General features: G+C 51.0%; 1 protein-coding gene across 1 annotated transcript in view; it reads left to right on the forward strand.

The window, feature by feature from the left end:
- The first annotated feature begins 4,177 nt into the window (after nucleotides 1-4,177).
- Nucleotides 4,178-12,186, forward strand: part of Atp2b2 (ATPase plasma membrane Ca2+ transporting 2) — a 319,368-nt gene continuing 311,359 nt past the window's right edge. Inside the window, exon 1 of the mRNA XM_038318670.2 lies at nucleotides 4,178-4,243. The gene's annotated coding sequence lies outside the window, so the exon portion shown is untranslated. The remainder of the gene's footprint in view (nucleotides 4,244-12,186) is intronic.

The raw sequence follows: 12,186 nt of genomic DNA on the forward strand, positions 1-12,186 counted from the left end.
CTCTCTACAGCATGTCCAGGCAAACAGCAAAAAGCTGTGTTAAACTCTCTCTCTCCTTTATTTAAAGCCAACTCAGGTTTTTAAGTGGATTTAGTCACCACGTTGGGCACCAATCTGTAGAAGGAAGCGGCGGGCTGCGTTCCCGCTGCCCAGTTCCCAGCAACCGGCTAGCTTTATCCGAAATAATTACACGGAAACTGTATTCTTTTAAAACACTGCCTGGCCCATAGTTTCAGCCTCTTATTGGCTAATTCTCACATCTTCCTTTAACCCATATTTAGTAATCTGTGTAGCACCACGAGGTGTGGCTTACCAGGAGAGGTCTTATCCTGCGTCCATCTCGGAGAGGAGAAGCATGGAGACTCACTATGGCGACTGCCTGAAGCTTCTCCCCAACTCTCCCAGAATTCTGTTCTGTCTATTCTGCCTACCTAATTTTCTGTTCTCTTAAAGGGCCAAGGCAGTTTTCTTTATTAATAATGAAAGTAACACATAAACACTCCTCCATCAGTGTACTACTGTTCCTGGCCGTAAACATGTTCTAAAGATTTGAACTCAGGTCCATGTACATGCATGGCAAGTGCTTTCCCCACCCAGGACCCTAGTAGGATTATTACTTTGTGCCTATGCAGTTACTAATTTCATGTGGCTAAAACAGTAACACGTGGGCACTGAGGTGACTCAGGATCCTTTAAAGACAGCTTTAATTCCGGCATAACAGAAGCACAAGGGAGAGCTTTCCCAGGTGTGTGCAGATTTCTCTCCAGCACACAGCACCAGAACAATGTTCCTCTCTCCTTAGAAAGCCAGGGATGCTGGACACGGCAGCTCACCTGAGCACACTTCCTCCTCTATTCCTCCTAGTTCTGCAGACAGGAGCATCCATTTCCCTCCTCGCCTTCCAGTTCCATCTCCCAAGAACTCTCTAACTTTCAGGAGTCTGTCAGGGCCCTATTTTTAGTGGAGTGAGACTTCTGCGGGGTGTCCAGATTGGCGCACTTCCTCTTTACCAGATGGGCTGCAGCAACTGTGGCGCCTCCTGCGTCCTCAGTTCCCTCTGTGGTCACCTCATGTAACCTTTGACAGTTCTGCACCCTCACCCTGCCCAGCATCAGCCCACTCCCTGATGAGGAAACGGAGGCTCCGTGAGGACCATTGACTATTTGCGCTTGAGTTCCACATGCAGTGGGGGAAGGAACTAGGCCTGCCCACCCGAGGCTCACTCCAGACCTGCAGCTGGTTGCCATCTATCAAGGGAATGATATGTTTCCTTCCTGCCACTCACCTGAAAGATTCTTTGTGTCTCTGAAATAGGAAGGACCATGGTCCACCAGGGAGGAGAGAGAATATGTGCCTATTATGTCAGTACCCAGCCCTGCTCTGCCTCGTAACCAGGGCCACAACACCAGAACTGTGCTGTTTGGTGTCCTTCGAGTTCTACATTTTAAAAAGGTGTTGATGACATTTAAAGATCAAGAATGCTCAGATTTAAAAACAAAGTCCAAATGTCCTGCTTCTCTTGTAAACAGAAAGCTCACTGCCTAGGTTCCCATCCATGCTTGACAGAGGTCAAGTAGAGCTGTGTGGTACCCATCCCCAGATGCCACAGTCTTCAGTGTGCCTTATGGCCTCCCTGCAGCCAGCATCTGCTGCTGTTTGTCACCTTGCAGGCAGCATTACTTTCTCTCAAACCCCAGTGAGCTCACCCCACTGGGCATCACCTGGTCCTCACAGACATATGACGCTGCCTTCCCTATTTTCATTGTAACTACCAGATCATCTTGGAAAATTCCAGCATCTTAATACATAGTTGGTGCTCAGAAGAAGCTGTGACTATATGCTCCTCAGATAGGGTCATGGAATGTGTCATTGTTTTAACAGATGAACCAGTGGATTCAGAGGCTGGGGTCTTGCACCAGGTCTCAGGCAACCATAAGTCACCATGCTGTCTCTTGCTTCCTGACTTCTGTTTCCAGAGACAATGTCTCACTGTGTAGCCTAGGCTAGCATGAAACTTTCTAGCCTGGGTAGGCATCCAGCTCAGAGTTCTTCTGCCTCAGCTTCCCAAGTGCTGGGATTACAGGTGTGAATTCACTCTTTGCTGCTTTCCAACTTGCCCACTGGTTCCTAAGGATTGTACAAGAGACCATTGCTAAGCTCCCGCTTTGACACTCTGACTAGGGAGAGAGTGCTCAAGAGACGAAAAGGAACTTTCCTAGAAGGGCAGCATGGCCCAGAACTAGATATATGTGGAGAGACTTTGAGCCTTAACAGAAGGATGTGGGAAGTTGTTGAATGGGGTCCTGAGACTGTGGGGCTTCAAGGCTGTCTTAATTAGGATTACTATTGCTGTTTATTCACAATTACCAAAAGCAACTTGAGGAGGAAAGGATTATTGGGTTTAAATCTCCTTGTCACTCACTGCTTATCACTGAAGGAAGTCAGGACAGGAACTCTAACAGAACTCTGAAGGCAGGAGCTGATGAAGAGGCCACAGAGGGGTGCTGCTTACTGGCTTGCTCCCCATGGCTTGCTCAGCCTGCTTTCTTATAGAACCCAGGATCATCAGCCCAGGGATGGCCCCACCCATATGAGCTGGGCCCTCCCACATCAATCACTAATTAAGAAACTGCTCTACAAGCTTGCCTACAGCCCAGTCTTATAGAGGCATTTTCTCAGTTGAGGATCCCTCCCCTCTGCTTCTCTAGCCTGTGTCAAGTTGACAGAAAACTCTCCAGCACACAGGGGGACTAGGGGCTTTGGAGCAGGACTAACATTATCAATGTCTGACTTCAGCTAGTAGCAGAAGTCACAGTCACTGTGGAGACCTGAAAGATCTAAGAGCAGATTCTGGGGCCGCTCCAGAGGAGTCTGCTGACGGGTGGGTGGGAACACCTGGGGCTGCTCAGTAGGCCTGCAGCTGGCATGGGGGAGGCAGGGAGAGATAGGCATGGTTGTAGCATTGGTGAAGGGGTGTCCTCTGGGTGCCCAAGGATGGTGCAGAAGATACAGGTGTCACCTGCCAAGCTGAGTGTGGATCAGTGAGAACCCATTTCTGAGCCAAGCCAAGCCTGGGGACACCTCTGGTCACACTTAAGGGCTCTCCACCTGGTGGCTAGCTCCCAGTCCCTTCTCCCTCACCCCTCATCTCCCTACCCCAACCCCTGCTGGCTGAAGCCCTGCAGGGAAGTAACCAGTTCTCATGCTCAGAGTTGCCAAACTCAGACCTGGGAGATTTGGGCCCACAAATGGTGTCAGGGTCCAGAGTGTCCCCTGGAAGTGGGTGTCCAGACATAAGAACTGCAGGGTCTCCTCACAGGGAACCTCCTTCACCCACGGAGGCCAACCAGGGGGGAAGGTCAGTTACCCTGGTGGGTTCATTGGGTGGGGGCCCATCTTCTCTTTGCCTGCCTCCTGTGAGGAGTGCATTTGGCTTTTTATAAAGCCAATAAATAAATAAACAAGTGGGCATGATTAATTGATGGCGTGGCGCAGACCCAGGCGCTGGTAGTCAGAGGCCTGGCTTCTGCAGGAACTGAGCTTTCTGCGACTTGGGGCCTGAGCCAAGGAGGGGAAGCCTAACTGAGGAGGTTGTTTCCCGGGTGCCTGGGGTTTTCAACTTGCTTCTCTGTCTGGGGCCCCTTGTCCTGGACTCCTCCGGGCCCTAAGGGGCCACAACAGAAGCTGAGGGCCAACCATTGTCCTTTCTAGGAATGTCAAAGAGCCCAGGACTTAAATCCCCAAGGTTGACCTAGACAATCCCCCTCCAAAGCTAGCCTCCCGGCAGACTTTCTCCACCCTGTTACCCATATCACCTACGGATTTCCTTGAGGGGGGCTCTCTGCCCCATGGGAAAAGAGGGGAAAGGGAAGTGTTTAGGGGCTCTCTGTGGGGTTCCTGGGGAAGGAGCTGTGGGCAACAGACGGAGATGGAGTTGGTATCCTGGAAGGGAGAGAGTCTTCATGGCCCACCCGAGTGAGTGGCCCGATGAGCGAGGGGGGGCGCTGTCCGAGTCGAGTTCGGGGGGGGGGGGGGCAGAGGGGAACGGAGGAGGAGGGAGCGGGAGGAGGGAGCAGCGGGCGGAGCGCAGTGCAGCGGCGGCGGCTGGAGCTCGGGCGGGCGCGGGGCGCAGAGGCGGCGGTGGCGGCGGGGACGCAGGGCCGGGCCGGGCCGGGCGCGCAGCAGGGGCGGCGGCAGCGGCAACGGCAGCGGCGGCGGCATCGTCGCCCCAGAGCGGGCGCAGGTGAGGGTCGAGGGGACCGGGCCGGGGCCTCTCTTCCCCGCTGCCTGCAAGGGTTCTGCCTCCTTCCCCGCGGCTTCTTCCGTGTCGCCCGGGGACCCCGCGGCCTCGGCTGCAGTAAGAGCTTGGCCGGGGGGCCGGGTGTCCGCGGTGTCAGGGTGACCTTGAGCGGGCACCCGGCAGCGGGCGCGGCGCGGGGAGGGGGCGCACAAACTTTCCGGAGCTGGGGGCGTCCAGAGCGCGGAGACCCCCATCAGCCTGCTTCCCAGATATTCCCGGACTCCTGCACCTGATTTCCCCTTAGTATGGGGGGAGGGTTGCTGTGCTCCGGCAGACCGGTGTCCCTGTACCGGGATGCTTTCTGAGCTGTGGACAGGGACTAGGGCTGGGGGCTTCTCTCCCCAAAAGTGGCTTCCCAGTGTGCGGGAGGACTCTCTGCTTTGAGCTCTGTGCATCTTGGGCCTCACCTTTTCTGGGCGTCCTCTTCCCCAAGCTCGCATGGGTCCCCCACCTGGTGACAGGAGAGCTCCAAAGCTCGGAAGCCCAAGCCATTCGTCACTAGAGCTGCAGTTTGGGTTTGGGTTTTCAGCCCCACCGCATAAGCTGTTTGTGAAAGTGGCCTTGTGCAGGTTTGCCTTGGGCCCTCATGATGGACCACTATGTTTCTGGACACCTGGGTTCACCCTGGGCCTGGTCACTCCAGAGGAAAGGATATTTTGGCCATAGGGGGTGCCCTTGTTCTAGGAACACGGCCTCCTGGATCATTACCCTTGGAAAAGGGACATGAGGCCCAGAGAGGGTGAGCCAGCCTCAAGGTCACACAGCCAGAAGATGGAGAACGAGGCTTTCTTTTCAGGATTTATTTGGTTCCTATGAAAGAAGGTTCTGGATCTGAAATGCCCTGCTTCTTACTAGCCCTGGAACTCTGACAAATCTCTCTCTCTCTCTCTCTCTCTCTCTCTCTCTCTCTCTCTCTCTCTCTCTCTCTCTCTCTGTCAATTTCCTTATAATAGCTACCTCATTACGGCTGTTTGGCCGCTAACTGAGCCAATATTCTTCATTTTTGCCACAATGCTTAGTTCATGGTCTGTGACCAACCCACCCACCCTTGGTATGGCTCCATTCTGTGCTTCAGCTGATAAGAGATAAAGCTTTTAGCCTGGTTCCCTCCTTCCACTTCTGGCCCCTAGGTTGAGGTGGGCTCTCCCCCATGTCACTGTGGTCTGGTAGGGACAGGGCCTGCTGGACCTATGTCTCTGTGTCCTCTTCAGTGAAAGTGAAAAGCCAGCATCTTTGGGAGCCACTGTACCCACTTAACAGTGCCGTGCTTTCCTGCAGCCTCCAAGGAGAAATCAATACTGAGTCCCAACTGGGACAGGCAGTTGGGTCCTTTGATGACAGAAGAAACAGACTCCTGCTCCCCAGTAGTGAGCACAGGATCACCCCTGCATCTGTCCCACTCTTTTCTTACCTCAGAGACTATTCCTCCATCCCTGGTGGTACTGGCAGCAAAGGCTGGGGGCTAGGAACTGGGGCTCACTCTCCCACTCAGGAAAACAACCTTGTTTCCTGCCTAAGACATAGTTGAAGTCACTCACAGCTTCCAACAAGGCAATCCCTGCCAGATGCCAATCACCTCCCAGACCTGGAGACACATTCATTCATTTGATTTTATTAACTACATGCTAAGCACTCCTTAGTGTGCCAGGGGCATATTGGTAAATGAAATAGACCTGATCCCAGCCATCTAGGCTGGGAATAGCTTCTCATCTAAACTGATACACTGGAGAGTAAGCCATAATAGCACCAGGGCCAGGCATCAACCAAGAAGGCCCATCCACACTGGGATATGGGCTGTCCAGCCTGTGGTGTCCGCATGCCAGTGTCTAGAGAGAGCTGTTAATACCTTTCGCTGGGCTCTGTGCTAAAGACTTTGGGTCATCTTCTGATTTATCCCTCATAAAGCCACAAGGTCAGTATTACCCTATATATGCAGCTAGTTAGAAATGGATTTGGGACCGTTTTACTCTGTAACTGCTCTGCTCTGCTACCCCCCAGGGATGAGGGATACTAGAGCCTGGGATGCTCACATCCCTCTCAAAAACACTATCGGTTGGCTGCCAGCCAACATCTGGACTGGGGTTGCAGGGAGACGAGATGTGGTGTATTGCTTCTGCCTAGAGAAATCAGAGGCAGCTTCCTGGAGGAGAGGTCTTTGAGTGGGACGTTGGTGGGTGATTTAAGAGGTTGGCAGACTATGGACGTTGGTGGGGAGCTGTGGAGGAGTCATTTTAGACCCAGATTGCTAAGACAAAGCTGTGGGGCATGCAGACTGTTTGGAGACATCAATCCCCAGGACAAGTCTCAGATCTGGAACAGCAGAAGCTGTCGGAGGTTTGGTCTCAGCATGGTGTGCAATGGCTTGTGACACATTATGGATTTCAGAAGGACTTGCAAAGCCCTGGTAATGCTGTATTTGGGAAACAGAGAGACAGAGGGGAGGAGAAGATGCTGTATTGGAGGAACAGGGAGAGAAAATCAATTCAACAGGGTTTCCAACCAACAGGGCTTTTCTTTCACCAGATCCATACCATGGCCTGCCTGCAAGGTCCTGCAGTAGTCAGTGGGTGATACAGAATCACTGCAGATGAAAAGGGCTGTATCAGTAGCAGTGCAGAGGCTTCCCCCAATCAGACTGACTGCCAAGAAGAGAAATACTAACCTAGCAGGGGCCCAGGGCTTTTAGCAATGTACTTCGCAAATAAGAAATCTGAGCACTTTAAATTGTCTTGCCCATTTGTTAAATCCCATACAAACCACTTTAACTCCCCTCCTTTGCGTTAACCTCAGTTGCCATATGACTCTGAGACTAATAAAATGCATTTAATATAACTTATTTCTTGAACTCCTTGGGAATTCTGGGTTGCCTCTGCCCCCACCCCCAGCTAAGTGAATATGGCCATCAGGAGCCAAGCAGAGCATTGGGGTTCACTGGGGCCTTCGGAAAATCAGAATAAAAAGATGTTGGAATCAGGAGAGCATCTGATATAAAGGAAGGTGGGGGCAGGTGTGTGTGCATGTGTGTGTGTGTGTGTGCATGTGTGTGTGTGTGCGTGTATGTGTATGTAGTGTTACCTGCTGAACCATCTCAGTCAGTCCTACAGTTCTTATCAACGCAGAGGCCCACCGTTTTATTTTGGATTGGATCCAAAGATTATGTAGCTGATCCTGGGCAGAAGTTGGGGAGAAATGGGAGGCAGAAAGAAGGGGGAAAGACAGATAGGAGAAAGATTTTTTAAAAAGGAGCTTAGCCCTCAGTTCCAACACTGCTTTAAAAACACCACATACACACAAACAAAATTTAAAAGTAAATGAAAGCCCTGCCAGGTGCCCACAGCTGCCTGAGACAGTTCCCGGTGTTCATCTGTTATACTCTCCCAACGACACTATGGACCAGGTGACACTGTCCCTGGCTGAACTCTCTCCAGGTGTGGTAAGCCAACAGGTAAGCAGAAGGCTGTCAGTAGAAGTAGAGTTTGTAGCTTGAGGTCCGGAAAGGTGGGAGCCGTGTGCCAGGCAGGACACTCAGAAAAGAACCACTGGTCAGGAAGTCCAACATGTCTGTGGGTAACGAGCCAGGGCTTTGCTGTGCCTGCCTGAGAAGGCAGGGTGGGCTCAAGTGCCCAGTTATGGCGATTTCAGTAGGCATAAGGGCTGTTCCTAAGTTCTTTGGCACCTGGCCCCAGGCTGACAAGGGCAAGGGTGTCCTGGGCCAGAGAATACAGTTTCATGAAGGAGGCGGCTGGGCATCCAGGCTCTGAACTGGCTCATTTGCTGTCTCTAAGAATTGACTACCTTTGACAGGGACTGTCTCTCCAGGCTCAACAAGGCCCAAAAAGGTCAGAAGCATAAAATACAGAAATCAAAAACCAGCTATTAGAACCCATAAAGACAGATGTGGAAACTGAGATTCAGAATATTTGAGTAGCTGCCCAGATCCCTCCAAAGGGTGTGCTTGGTGGAAGGCTGGCTTGGGCCCTCATAAATATCTTTCTTCCCCATTCATACAACAGTTTGAGGAATGGCAGAAGATAGAAATAGAACCCTCACCCCACTCCCAACTACATGCTCCAGGTCTCTAGGTTAACATTTCTGGCTTCAGCCGTTGCAGATGAGAAATATTCAGGGAAAAAAATTGCATCTGTACAGGCTTTTCTCCTTGTCATTATTCCCCAGACAAGACAGAGTGACAACTATTTACATATTGTTTGCATACCTGGAGGTATTACAGGTGGAGCCATCTAAAGGGAACAGGAGGAGGGCGGGGGGGGTCTGTGTAAATATTACACAGTATTACATGAGGGCCTTGGGCATCTACAGATCTCTGCATGGTAAACTGTCCAAGGGACAACGGTGCAAGTTTTCTTTCTGATGGCACAGAAGTGGAGTTAGAGTGTAGGGCTGGGACAGGTAGAGGGGAGTCCTGGGTGAGCTTTCTGAGACAGACTTCTTCCCTCCTGAGACTAGGAAGGACACCAGCCTCTTTCTCAAGGACTAATTAGGGAAGATTCTGCCTTCCATAGGGCAGGCCTAGGAAAGGGTCAGTAAAGATCAGAGGGACCTGCTGTGGAGTTACTTTACACAAAAGGGTCCCTTGTGATGTGACTCCTTCATTAGCTCAAACACAGGATCCTTCATTAGCTCAAACACAGTATCGTGCTAGGTCAGGCATCTTGACAAGTTTAAGACTGGGGTGCCCCTATCTTTCCTCAGAGTCTCAGAGAGCTCTTGACTCAAGAAACAGGAAGCAGAAGAAAAGCATGGTAGGGGGGAGACACTAAGAAAGAGGCATCCCTCCTTGCCCCAACCCAGGAGCTATAACTATTGTAGCCTATCGTCTGGGCAGGGCTCAGGAGACTGCCCCCCTTCCTTATCCAGAAAGCAGAAGTGGAACTGAAGGTGGCTGGAGAGGCGGCTCAGTGGGTAAAATGTAATGTGAGCCCAAGGGCCTGAGTTCAGATCCCAGCACCACGTTAAAGTCAGCGCCAGTGGTACACATCTGTAACTTCAGTGCTGGAAAGCAGAGACCAGTAGATCCCCAGCTCACTGACAGCCAGTCTAGTGGAGACAGTGCGCTCATTTTCAGTGAAAAGACCCTGTCTCAAGCCCTAGTGTGCAGAACAATAAAAGAAAACATCAGAATGACTGCTGGCTTCCATGCGTACACACACACACATACAGATGCGCTCGTGCGCATGCGCGCTCGCACACACACACACACACACACACACACACACACACACAAAGAAATAAATAGCACTTAAGACAGGACCATCCCTTATAGCAGGGTCAGCTTGACGGAATGACAGTGGAGGTGGTTGGACATGGCCAAGGCAGAGCAGGTCAGGTTAGCGTCTCTGCACTGAGAGAAGTGGACGCTCAGGCACGTCTGTTTCTATTCCTTTATGTCACTCTGCTGGGAAGTGAGTCAGATCGGTGAGCAGATGCACAGAAGGTGTCCATTGGTAGTTCTTCCACATGCAAAGCCACGGTAGATGTCGCTCCTCTATAGGCAGTGTCCCCTGCTCTCTCTTGAGTCCCTCTGTATAATTTTACAGGCATCTCAGTGTGCACTTCCCCACCCCAGCCCTGTGTTTTCCCTCCAGATGTTTGGCTTCTTAGTTGCCTCACTGTTTCCGGGTTTATCAAACTAGAGAGTTCTGGGCAGAGTCAGGCAGAGGCATGGGGGTTGGGGATCTGGGCTGGAAAGACTACAGTAAACCCCAAATCTTGTCTCACGTGACTAGGGAACCATGCCCAAAGAAGGTGGATCCTGGCTGTGATTCTGTATGTATTTTTTCCTCTTTTCAAAATAAAAGTAGTTCTGTCTCCCCCTGGATATAGAGATGTTATGTAAGGATTATGTAAAATTCAAATGGTATCAAAAAGTATAAAGAAGAAAGTATAACTCAGATGAAATGTCGTGAAACAAAGCTCGATCCTGTTAACATTCTGTCAAATGTCCTTCCAGAAGGTTCTCCATGACTGATAAGTTTGTGGAGGAATACTGTATTTCTGGAGCCTTTCTCTCTCTCGGTCATAGAGCTTGGATGGCTTGCATATCAACAGATACATCTCTACCTCATCTTTTATGAGCGACCCAGCCACCATTGTTTTCTCTCTTTTCGCTATCACAAGTAACACCGTGATGGGAATCTGAGCACAGGTCCAGGCAACCTACGGATGCATTCACAGAAGTGAGGCTAGCAAATCTTCCAGACTCATTTGGGGCAAAAGAACAGAAGAAAGCCATGAGATGACTGAATAGAGAAAACATCTATGAAATAGGGGCCATTTGTGAAGGTCTGTAGGAAGGAGGATGGAGGGAGGTCATGGCTTGGTGTAGACAGCGGAGCGTGGGAAGAGCCAAGACCTGGGCTTAGAGCTCCTCTGCTGTTTCAGGTGAGATATCCTGCAGACAAAGGTGGGTGTGATGACGGTCTCACTCTCCGGGCACCCAGGCAGTCACACAAACTGTCTTACATGTGGCTTCCTTTGAGCCTTTATACTGCTCTACCAAGAAGGCTTGCTCCTTCCCTGCTCTATAGAGGAGTCCCTGAGAGAAAGGACAGAAGGCATCTCCTTGTCTTGTCAAGTTCTCCCTCACCATCAAGCTAACTCATTCTTGTCTCCTTGTCAGACAATGGGTCACATGGCCATGCCTGAACCAGTCACCACCAAGAGAATGGATCAGCAAAGCCTAAATAGACCAGATCCCATGTCTGAGTCAGTGGCCACAGGACCATACTCCGAGCAGTTAGGGCTCTGCCAACCAGAAAGATACAGGGAGCAGGCTGAGGGGGCAGTGCCCAGAAGCTATCCACTGTGCACTCAAGTGCACAGAAGTGGAATGGGGAGAGGGATTCTTGTGATCTTCAAAGACTAGCACAAGGCCAGGGCAATGAGTAAACTATGGATGGTAACTGGTTAGCTAGTTGGTTAGTTATTGGTTGATTAATTGGTTAAAATGTATCAGCAGCTATTATTCCTTCTAATTCTAATATTCGGGAGTTTCTGGGTGCCAGATGCACTGATGCTATGCCAACCAGAGAGGGTAGCTTAGCACTCACAGAGACTGTAGACACAGTGTTGACTACAGAGATGTCACAATACAAGAGTGTCTGAAGGGCGTGGCACCGGATTGACTCTAAAGCAGACAGGGCCTCCTGGGAAGTGGCCATATCTGTAGGTGCTAGACATTGGAGGTGGCCCCCAGGTACAGGAGCAGAGATGTGTGGTGAACGAGAGGCTGTGAGGGTGGCAGATTCAGAAGTGAGCTCTCCTCTCTTGAGGGCTGGCAGTGTCCAGGGCACCATTACAGTCCTCCTGGTCCTTCAGCTTTCCACTCTCAGGTTGTAGATAGAGAAGCTGATGCTCAAAGAACGAGGTGACTTGCCCACCATCAAGAGCCGGAAGAGGCAAGTCCTAGTTTAGAATATGGTTCTGTTCTAGAGAGTCGTGGGCAGTGATGAGCATGGTGGGCCCACTCAAGGCCAGTGGGTGGTGTACTGGGAGTGGGCAAAGGGGAGCCTGGAAACTGTCAGGAGGGCCTAGAAAATGTCTGATTTGGTGAAAAGCTTGATGGGAGAGGCGCCTACAGCAGGATCCAAGGTAGGCTTACAGAGCTATGGTCATTAGAACTGAACCTCACTTTAAATCCTTGCTGTGCCAACCAGCTATATGACTCCAGATGGGATACATCCCTTCCCTGCTCCCAGTTTCATCATCTGTAGGAGGATTATGCTTAAACAGGTGCTCAGCGTCCAGCACGTTGTGCAGATTTAGGAAACGGAATAGTTGTTATCATCACCCAAGAGTGCCATTTTTCAATCAGGTAATGGGAACTTCTTGTGCCACTATCCTGGTCTCCTTTTCAGCCTTGGTTA

This window comes from Arvicola amphibius, chromosome 2 (assembly GCF_903992535.2).
Source record: "Arvicola amphibius chromosome 2, mArvAmp1.2, whole genome shotgun sequence".
NCBI classification, from domain to species: Eukaryota; Metazoa; Chordata; class Mammalia; order Rodentia; family Cricetidae; genus Arvicola; species Arvicola amphibius.